We start from the raw sequence: 10,632 nt of genomic DNA, 5'->3' as shown, positions 1-10,632 counted from the left end.
CGAGCCCCGCCCCCCTCCGGCGTCGGCCTCCGCGCCTCAGGGGCCCTGAGCCCCGCCCCTTCCTGCTCTACCCTGCCACAGCGGGCGTGGGCGGGCGCCACCGGACTCCCGCCCCTCCCAGCGTCAGTTAAGACGCCGCGAGGGGCCCAGAGTCCCTCCCCTCGCTGGGCCCCGGTCCCGCCGGCGTCTATAACGCCGTCACAGCGGCCTTAAACCCCGCCTCTCACTCGAGCCCTGCCCGCGTCCAAGTCCTGCCCTCAAGGCGGCCTCAGCTACGGCCGCCGCGCGCCTCCCTGGAGGCGCCTGCTCCTGCCCGGAGCCCCGCCCGTCTTGGGCCCGCCCTTCCGGGCCCTGCCGCGTTGAGTGGCGGAGTCGGGATCCAGGTGGCCCGCCGGCCGGCTCAGTCCACCGCCCCGCCCCCGGCCTCGCGCCCCACCCCTTGGATGAGAAAACTGAAACAGAGGGGACGTGACTGATCCAAGGTCATACAGAAAGTCAGGCCCTGGGGAGTACAGGGCCAGGCCTGGGGCAAAAGGCCGGTGGGCGTCCAGTACGCCACAGGGACCAGCCAAAGGAGGCAGTGCCCAGTGATGCTTTCCCAAATCCAGGGGAGAAGGACTCAACGGTGTGACCTCGCTCGGCGGGGGGGGGGGAACACCTTCTTGGGGGACCCCAGTCCCCCACCTTCAAAAGAAGACACTAGCTTGACAGTGTGACCCTAACTAGAGAGGTCACTTAACCTGCCTGAGCCTCAGTTTCCTGGACTGTAAAATGAGTGACCTTGGGCCAACTCCACTTCCCTCCCGCTTTCCCTCCTGCTTTCCCTCTCGTAGGCCTGGCCTTTCCAGCTCCGGAGACCGCCACAAGAAGCCCCTAGCCCCACATGATGTGAATGCATTGGGCCCCAGCCAGGAAGTGGAGACCCGTGAAGGAAGGAATAGCAGCACTCTCCCAGCCAGCAGCAGCAGTTTCCCTTCCTCTTTCCTTCCCTGCCTGTGTGGGCCGTTCCCCCATAGCAGCTCTAATTTGAGATGCCAGAGCCTGACCCGGAATGGGGGCCCAACTCAGTGTCCCCTTCTCGGACAGCACAGTGGTCCCTGCAGTCCATGCGCCGTCTGTCTCTTTGCCTCAGTTCTCCCCTGTGCCATGACCTCCCATCAGGGCCGGCATAGGGGGCATCAGGAGAATGGGTGCAGTTGTCACCTGGAAACCTCAAAATTCTTGGGGCCCAGTCATGGTCACTATACAGCAGCCACCCCTGTCCCCAAACACTGAAGGTGAGCCCCGTCCATGCTCCCCAGGAGGCCAGGCTGCCATCAGACCCAGCCAGCCCCAGGCCCATGTACAGGGCCGTCCCAGGGAAGGAGGGTAGTGGCCCAGCCTGTGGGTCCCTGCAGGCCTCTCATCTGCTTGTGTGCCTGGGTGAGTCCAGGCTGGCTCTGGGCTCCAGGTGCTCCCCTGGAGGACCCAGAGGGCCTCTTTTGCCCCAGTGGGATGCAGCCTGACCCCAATTCTTCTGCATCCATCACACTGTTATGGCGTCTAGTACTTACTTCTCTGGGTATATTTTGCAGACACTTCTGCCCCTGAGTTATGTCAGAGCCATAAGGGTGGCGACGGAGTGGAAGGGGGACACAGTGGGGACTGCAGGGGCTCCAGGCACTGCCCACCTTCAGGGAACCTTGACCCCAGCCCCTTTTGGGAAAGGTAGCATCCCACCTTCACATCCACTCCTGCACCCTCAGGACTGCCCCTGGCCATGTGATGAACAGGGAAACAGGTTTGGAGCATGAAGCCCCTTGCCCAAAGTCTAGCAGCCAGATGTGGGCTCCCAAGTACAGGTCACTGTTCCTCAGCCACCTGAGGGTTTGAAAAGGATTTACTTGAACCCAAGCTTGCATGCAGGGACTGAAAGCCCTGTGCCCTCTGGGATGTGCCCTCCAACCCTATGAGATGGAAGGCCACGGCAGAAAGCAGGGCAGCTGCTGGTGCAGCCAGGGGTGTACAGCCTGGATGCCCACCACGGGGGCTGCAAGCAGGCACGGGCACCCCATGGTCAAAGGGCAGGTCCTGGGCATTCCCCCTCCCCCAGGCATAGCACACGCATCCTCCCTCCGGGCTAGCTCTTGCCAGCTGTGGCTGCCCGGACCCCAAATGGAAAGTGAGTTCTTGGGAAGGTGGAGAGGCCCCTTAGAAGGAGTGAAGTGAGGTGTGACAGGAAGCCCCGCCCTTGGACACTATCAAAGAAAAACCAGAGCTGGACTGTGGTTACAGATGTAGAAACAGATTTTTATTCGGGACTCTTGTGATAGGGGAAGAGAGACATCAGCAGAGAACTGGGCTCAATTCCAAATACAGCAAGGACACTTGGGACAGGAGAGGGCTTTGAGGATGGAAAATTAGGAAGAGGAAACATCAGGGTGAAGGGGATTCCGGCTGACAGAATTCTTGCAAAGACAGCCTGGGCTTACGAGACCTCACCCAGGGGATGGTGGGGGTAAGGACCCTGATTGGGTATCAAAGGTGATCAAGTATCCAGGGTGGGGAGTTCTTGCCAAACTCATTAGGAGGATTCTTTGTTGAAACTGGATTTTACAAGGAAGTTCACAGATGGGCCAAGGAGAAAGTTCAGGACCCTGGCTAAAGTTTGTCAAGCACAGAATCTTTGTCAACGTCACAGAAGCCAGAGTCCTGACACACACACACACACACCCACTCCTCTGAACGGCCTCCACCTTACTATTTGCTTCTTTCAGATTTTCTTGCCATCACATGCTTGATCTCATTAGAAAGCAGGCACAATTTTAAAATTATACAGGCAAAGCTAATTTCCACAGGGGTTCTTTGCACTGGGTTGGGTGGGGGCACTCCCCCTGGTTTTCATAGGGCCAGCCATTCCTCAGGCCTCTGCTCACCTGCACCCTGCCCCTGTGGGCTCTGCCTTCCAAGCCCAGCCCTGCTCCCACCTCAGTGACCGCCAGCCCTGTTATCTCTTGCCTGGAAGGTGGCAGCTGCCTTCTCACGTCTCACTGGTTCCCTGCCCCATCCCTGTCCCCATGGCCCAGTACCCACATAGTGGCCACAGGGGTCATAACACTGAGTCTGACCGTCCTCCTCCCTCACCCCGGGCTCATAGCCTTCCAGTTCCTCCAGCAGCCACCTCTGCCATTTACAAATCTTCATGTGTGCTGTGACCACCCAGAATGCTCTTCCCAGCTCCGTGCCTAGCATCCTCACCCCCCCTTGGAGTCTGGCCCTTCTGGACCACGTCACTCGCCACTGCACCCCACCCCCCGTCTCTGTTCTTCAGAGTGCTAGCCTTGCCCTATGATGGCTTCTCCACTGACCATCATCTGTGCTGCAGTGTTCTCTCCACAAAGGCTGGCATGCAGGAGGCACTTAATGAATGCACACAGATAGTTCTATTGATGATTAGGGTTAAGGATAGGAGGGCAAGGACAGATGCTATAAAGATGACAGGGTGGCCTCCCTGAGAGGCTGATGCTGAAGACCGGGTGTTCCTAGGCCAGGGCAGGAGGCATGAGGCCCCCATGGGCTGTGGGAGACCTTCATGGCTGAAGCTGACTGTAACCAGGCCAAGAGGTGATGGTAGGTGATGAAGGGCCTGAACACCGAGGAGCAAGGACATTCTCCTCCCATATTCTCACATGGTCAGGGACCATCATTTATCCATTCAGTCACTCATTAATTCGTTCAACAAATATCTCCTAAACATAGGTCCAACCCAGAGCTGGATCACAAGGAAGACTGGAAGCTCCACCCCCCCATGGAGCTTCCCTGTTACCAGAGGACACAAACACACATCTGCATGTTGATCTGGTAAGAGCTAGGGAGATGAGTCAGGCAAAGAAAGAGGCGGAGGATGCCTGTGAGGTTGCCAGCCTCCAAGGTGGCCCCAGCAATCCTCACATTCCAGGTCATGCCCTTGTGTAGTCTCCTCCCACAGTCAATCAGGCTGGTCTGTATGGCCAGTGAAGTGTGGCAGGGGTGACAGTGTGACTTCTGAGGCTGGGTCACAGAGGCATCATGGTTTCAGCCTTTGCATCTTCAGATAGCTTGTTCTGGGGCGAATCAGCTACCATATTGTAAGGATGCTCAACCTGCCTTGCAGAGAGCCCTGTGTGGAGAGGAACTAGGCCCCCAGCCAACAACCAGCAGTGACTCACTGTGAGAGAGTGAATCATCTTGGAAGTGGATCCTAAGCCCCAATAGAGACTTCAGATGAGACTGCAACCCTGGCTGACATCTGACTGCAGTGGCATAAGAAACCCTAAGTCAGAATCACCCTGCAAAGCCCAAATTCTTGACCCACCAAGTGAAAGAGAATAAATGACGATTGTTGTGTTTGAACTCCCATGTTTTGGGGTAATCAGTTCCACGGCAATAAATAACTAATGTACTAGACATCTGAGCAGAGGCCTTGCTGCACTGCGGAAGCTAGATGATAGCTGGGGAAGTGTTCCAGATGAAACAGGGCAGGCGGGAGCCCCGAGGTAGAAATGAACTTGCTGTGCCTGAGAGACAACCATTGTGATATTGTGGCTGGAGTGGAGTAAGGGGAACAATAACAGGGAGTGACTGGGCATATTAGGCAGGGTCATGCAGGCCAGGTGGCTGGGAGCCCATGGTTTGGGGGCTGTAAGCTGGGGGAAGGGCATGGTGATTTGCTCTGATTTACATATTTTAACAACCCTCTGTATACACAAAATAACTAAAAGCAAGGTCTCAAAAGAGGTTATCTGTACACTGATTCACAGTAGCCAAGAGGTGGATACAACCCAAGTGTCCATCAAGAGATGAATGGATAGGCTGGGTGAAGTGGCTCACGTCTGTAATCCCAGCACTGTGGGAGGCCGAGGTGAGTGGATCACTTGAGGTCAGGAGTTTGAGACCAGCCTGGCCAACATGGTGAAACCCCATCTCTAGTAAAAATACAAAAACTAGCCAGGCGTGGTGGCAGGTGCCTGTAGTCCCAGCTATTCAGGAGGCTGAGGAAGGAGGATCACTTGAACCCGGGAGGCGGAGGTTGCAGTGAGCCAAGATCATGCCACTGCACTCAAGCCTGGGCGATGGAGTGAGACTCCATCTCAAAAAAAAAAAAAAAAAAAAAAAAACCGGTGAAAGGATACACAAAATGTGGCCTTAATCAGCCTTAAAAAGGAAGGAAATTCTGACCCATTCTACAACAAGGGTGAACCCTGAGGACATCATGCAAAGTGAAACAGTCTAGTTACAAAAAGACAAATACTGCGGGACTCCACTTATGTGAGGTATCTAAATTAGTCAAATTCATAGAAACAGAAGACTGGATGGTGGCTGCCAGGCACTGGAGGGAGGAGGGAATGGGGAATTAGTGTTCCATGGGGACAGAGTTTCAGTCTGGGAAGATGAAAAAGTTCTAGAGATCGACGGTGGCGACAGTTGCACAGCAACGCGAATGCACTTAATGCCACTGACCTGTTTACCTAAAATGATTACAATGGTAATCACACCTGTAACCTCAGCACTGTGCAAGGCCAAAGCAGGAGGTTCACTTGAGGCCAGGAGTTCAAGATCAGCCTGGGCAACACAGTGAGACCCTGTCTGTACCAAAAAAAAAAAGTAAAAAAGTTAGCTGGGCGTGGTGGCACTTGTCTGTAGTCCTAGCTACTTCGGAGGCTGAGGTGAGATCCCTTGAGCCATGGAGGTCAAGGTGGCAGTGAGCTATGATCATGCCACTGTACTCCAGCCTGAGTGACAGAGCAAGACTGTCTCAAAGGAAAAGGTGAACTTTTTGTGTATTCTGCCATAATTTACAAAACAAACTTTCTGGCAGCTGTGTGTAAGTTGACTCTGGTCGGGGACTTGGCTGGAGGGAGACCATGAGGAGGCTACTTTCACGGTCCAGGTGAGAGGCCTGAACCGGCGCGAGGGTGCTTCTCCCTCCCACAGCTCTGAGGTGGGGAGGAGGTGCGGATTCTGGATGAAGTTTGAGGATGCGCCAAAGGACTTGCCGGAGGATTGGCTGTGGGGCCTGAGAGAAAGGGAAGGGCTCTGGCCTGGGGGCAGGGAAGGAGGGAGGAAAACTGAGTTCTCCTCTGTCCATGCTGAGTGTGAGATGTCTAGGGGCATCCAAATCTGAGCTCTGGGAGTGCCTGACCAATAGAACATCGTGTTAGGCCCAGGCCTTAAGGAGCCGGCAGCTCCCACTTGCTGTCTCTTGGGGTGCTTACTCTTGAAACCCAGTGAGTGAACACGCGTCTGGGAGATTCTGCCTTGGCCACTGTCTGACTGCAACCGCATGTGAGAGGCACAAGCCAGAACCACCTAGCTAAGGAGAAAGCAAGCCCACAGAACCAGGAGCAAGCAGGATAACATGGCGGCGGCTGCCGCTTTTAGCCAGAGTTTTGTAGTGATTCACTATACAGTGATAGAAAAATGAAACACATAGGTAACCAAGTTGCTCAGGAATTGGTTCAGGAGACACGATTTTTTTCCCCAATCACTTACATTCTACTGAATAAAGATGTCTTCTTTTGACACCTTAAGCCAATTTTCTAACTTTTCAGCCACTTCTGGTTATCAGAATGGCACTATTCCTGTATTTAAGGCTGACTCATGTTTCTTCGATAACTTAGCTTTCATCTCAACTGAAAAACATGGGTCTCACCAACACCGAATTTGAAAGACAGCTGAACCAGGCCTCAGTGGTCTTGAAGCGACAAGAAGGATGCCATCGTAGCCTGGATGTTGCTCATGGCTGTTTCCCCACTCCTTTACCACCCCTGGAGAGTGAACCCCTGGTGACTTTGTGGTGTGGCTTAGTCTGATCAACACATTATGAACAGAAGTGATGTGTGCTCCCTCCAGGCCAGAGCATTTTATTGCTGGTGCAAGCACCCCCTACCCTTGTATCCTCTTCCATCCTGGGCCTAGCACAGAGGCCATGAGACTGTGGATTGTATCCTCTTCCCCTTCCACGAGACTGTGGACTCCCATGCTGGAATGGGGGCTTCTCCACCAGCCGGGGTCCCTGGTGACCAAGGAAATAAACTTGGTGGTCTGACCCCCGAGATTCAGGGGATTGTTCGTTTCAGTAGCATAACCTCACTAGTCCTGATGGACAGAAGTTACTGGTTTTTGAGCTGAGAAGGTGAGTGTGGGAATGTGCCATGTGGCCAGCAAGGGCCAAGCATTCCAGGCAGAGGGAACAGCGTGTGCTAAGGCCTTCAGTGGGAGTGAGCTGGGTGTGTCCGGGAAATTCAGAGCGGTTGGTGGTCCCTTTTCTTTGTTCCCAGTACTAGTGGGAATTGGGCGTCTAGGGTTTTTTGGGGAGATTTGGGGCCAGCTCCTTGCCTTGGGAGCAAGGTGAAGGGGGAGCTGGCCCCAAATCTCCCCAGAAAAATCCTAGAGGCCCAGAGAGCCGAGTCCTCTTACACGCATTGTCAGACCATGCCTGCGGGAGTACTCGGCTTTCTGCTCCCTAGCTGTACCATCTCTCGGTCCAGCTGAGACCCCTAGGCCATGGCGCAGACGTGGGGGGATCCAGCATGCTGCACTGTGAGGGGCTTATGCCCCACAGCTCTCCTGGGCAATGGCTGTGCCCTGCCACGCCCCATATCATTTCCTCCCCTCTGGCCCCCCTGCCCAGTGCAGCCCCTTCATGGCCATCCGGACACCCATTTCTGTAACTGTCAGCTACTGGGAGCTGGAGCCCTTCACCCCAGTTCTCCTGTTCTGTGCTCCAGTAGCCCAGGGTCAGCCACCTGGGCACAAAACACCCATTTCCTTTGCAGGCCCTTCAAATTTCAAGGGAGGCCTCTGGGCTCCCCTTAGCTCCAGCCACCTGGCCTGTCCCGTCCTGCATGGTGGTGATCTACAGCCTCCACCTACCTGGTCCCGCTTCACAACGGGGGTTAGTGGTAGAAAGGGCTGAATGGGGACTAGAACTTAGAACAGGAGAGCCCGGAGCCTTTTGTCAACAGCACCAAACCTTGGTGCTGCTTAAGTCCTATAAGGAGCTAGAAGTGATTCAATATCCCTGGTATCCAGATAAGCAGTGGCACGCTGGGCCTGTGGGCAAGCATGCCACCCCAGGCCCTGACCCTGACCTGCTGCTTAGCCTACAGGTCCCCTGAGGCATGCAGCCAAGGGACACCATGTCCCACTCCCATAAAAGCCAAGGAAAGGCCGGGTGGGGTGGCTCACGCCTGTAATCCCAGCACTTTGGGAGGCTGAGGTGGGCGGATCACGAGGTCAGGAGATCGAGACCATCCTGGCTAACATGGTGAAACCCAGTCTCTACTAAAAATACAAAAAAATTAGCCAGGCGTGGTGGCGGGTGCCTGTAGTCCCAGCCACTCGGGAGGCTGAGGCAGGAGAATGGCGTGAACCCGGGAGGCGGAGCTTGTAGTGAGCTGAGATCACACCACTGTACTCCAGCCTGGGCGAGAGAGCGACTCCATCTCAAAAAACAAAAAACAAAACAAAACAAAACAAAGCCAAGGAGAGCTCTCCTGAGCCTGTCAGGAGCCCCAGCAGAGGAAAGCTGCACTGGCCTGGTGAGGGCTGGATCTGCGCTTCCCCTGCCTCAGTGTCCCTGTGTGCCCACAGAAGCCCTGAGATACTCCAGCACTTGACAGGAAACCACCAGGCACACTCTCTGGCCTCACAGTCCCACTCCAGAAATCCACCCAAAGGAAATGGCATCCCAGTATCAAGGTGTCTAGAAATGTGAAGGCCAGAAATGTGAAACCACCCAAGCATCCTTTGGCTGGGGATGTGTCACATAAATCATGGGACACCTGTCAGATGGACGACTCTGAGTAGCGTGAATCACAAAAGTATCTGGTTCTAAGGGACATGACAAGTGTGGCTTCAGCCCGCAAGGAGCCATATAGAGTAAGGGCTTCTTCCTCCTGACCTTTGGCTTCTCTTCCTCATGGCCCCAACATGGCTGCTGGGCTCCAGGCAGGAAGCAGGGGAGGTCAAAGCGCAAACCCAGTGGCTTTTCTCAATGGCCAGAGACAGGTCACACCCCAAATTATGGGAGGCTGAAGGTGTAGTTTTAACTGGCCCAGGACAAATGTGGGGCTCAGAGTTGAGAGAGAGGGTAGGGCAGAGAGCTACAGAATGAGCTCCGAGTTCATTTTAAGTAGAAGCAAACAAGAGGTACAGCAGCAGGTAGAAATGTCTAAAACCACACCTGCAGTAGGCATGGCTATGTACACACAGGCCTGCAGTACAAATAACCCCTCTGGGAGTGAAGCTGGGAGAATAAGAAATTAGTCTTTTTTTTTTTTTTTTTTGGAGACAGAGTTTCACTCTTGTTGCCCAGGCTGGAGTGCAATGGCGCCATCTCAGCTCACTGCAACCCCCGCCTCCCGGGTTCAAGTGATTCTCCTGTTTCAGCCTCCCAAGAAGCTGGGATTACAGGTGCATGCCTCCATGCCCAGCTAATCTTTGTACTTTTAGTAGAGACGTGGTTTCATCATATTGGTCAGGCTGGTTTCACACTCCTTACCTCAGGTGATCAGCCCTCCTTGGCCTCCCAAAGTGCTGGGATTACAGGCGTGAGCCACTGTGCCCGACCAAAATTAGTCACCTTTTATAAAATTGCTTTGACAAGTGATTGGGTTAAAGGTGACTGTGATCCTTGAACCCAGGAGGCGGAGGTTGCAGTGAGCCAAGATCGCACCACTGCACTCCAGCCTGGGCGATAGAGTAAGACCTTGTCTCAGAAAAAAAAAAAAAAAAGGTGACTGTGATGGTCGTAAAGTGTGTCTGCCAATTCTCTTCTCACCAGTCAACACTCTTCCCACCTAGCAGTGGAGTCCACCTCTCTGCCCCTTGATTAGAAGGCAGCCTTGACTCCCAGTGAACAGACACAGCATGACTTTCGAGGCTGGGATCTGAAAGGCAAAATGGCCTCCACCTGGTGCTCACATTGCAACTCCACCTTGAATGCCGGCTGCCATGTTGTGAGGAAGCCCAGGCCACATGAGGCTGCCATGTGGGGGTGCTATGGCTGTGAAATAAAATCTTAAGCCCCACTGACTGACTGAATGGACCTGTCTTGGCCAAGGAGAACTGCCCATGACTAAGACAGGTCAGTCATGCCTCAGTACACTCCTTCCTCGCTAACCAATACCAGATTTTTTTCTTCAGAGTTAAACAGAAACTAGCTCTGAAAACAAACAAACAAACAAAAAAAGGGAAGTCTCCTCTGCTGACTCTAACATCAACCAACCACTGTTACCTTTGTATTTTTCAGTATTAGAAATAATTATTTAGCTGGGCACGGTGGCTCACGCCTGTAATCCCAGCACTTTGGGAGGCCGAAGCAGGTGGATCACGAGGTCAGGAGATCGAGACATCCTGGCTAACACGGTGAAACCCCATCTCTACTAAAAATACAAATAATTAGGTGGGCATGGTGGTGGGCGCCTGTAGTCCCAGCTACTCAGGAGGCTGAGGCGGGAGAATCGCTTGAACCTGGAAGCGGAGCTTGCAGTGAGCGGAGATTGCACCACTGCACTCCAACCTGGGCGACAGAGTGAGACTCTGTCTCAAAAAAAAAGAAATAATTATTTAGTTTTACTTCATACCCCTCAACTGCACTTTTACAGACAA

At 53.9% G+C, this 10,632-nt stretch overlaps 1 long non-coding RNA gene across 1 annotated transcript; it reads left to right on the top strand.

Annotated features, from left to right (window-relative positions):
• The first annotated feature begins 16 nt into the window (after window positions 1-16).
• On the top strand, window positions 17-4,371 carry LOC109028277 (uncharacterized). Its single transcript, XR_002007291.4, has 3 exons — window positions 17-482; window positions 3,739-3,840; window positions 4,133-4,371. It is a non-coding gene; the product is annotated as an uncharacterized lncRNA (long non-coding RNA).
• Window positions 4,372-10,632: the final 6,261 nt, after the last annotated feature.

This window comes from Gorilla gorilla, chromosome 13 (genome assembly GCF_029281585.2).
Source record: "Gorilla gorilla gorilla isolate KB3781 chromosome 13, NHGRI_mGorGor1-v2.1_pri, whole genome shotgun sequence".
Lineage (NCBI taxonomy): Eukaryota > Metazoa > Chordata > Mammalia > Primates > Hominidae > Gorilla > Gorilla gorilla.
The sequence above is the reverse complement of the archived record's forward strand: the minus strand, read 5'-3'. Positions and strand labels throughout refer to the sequence as shown.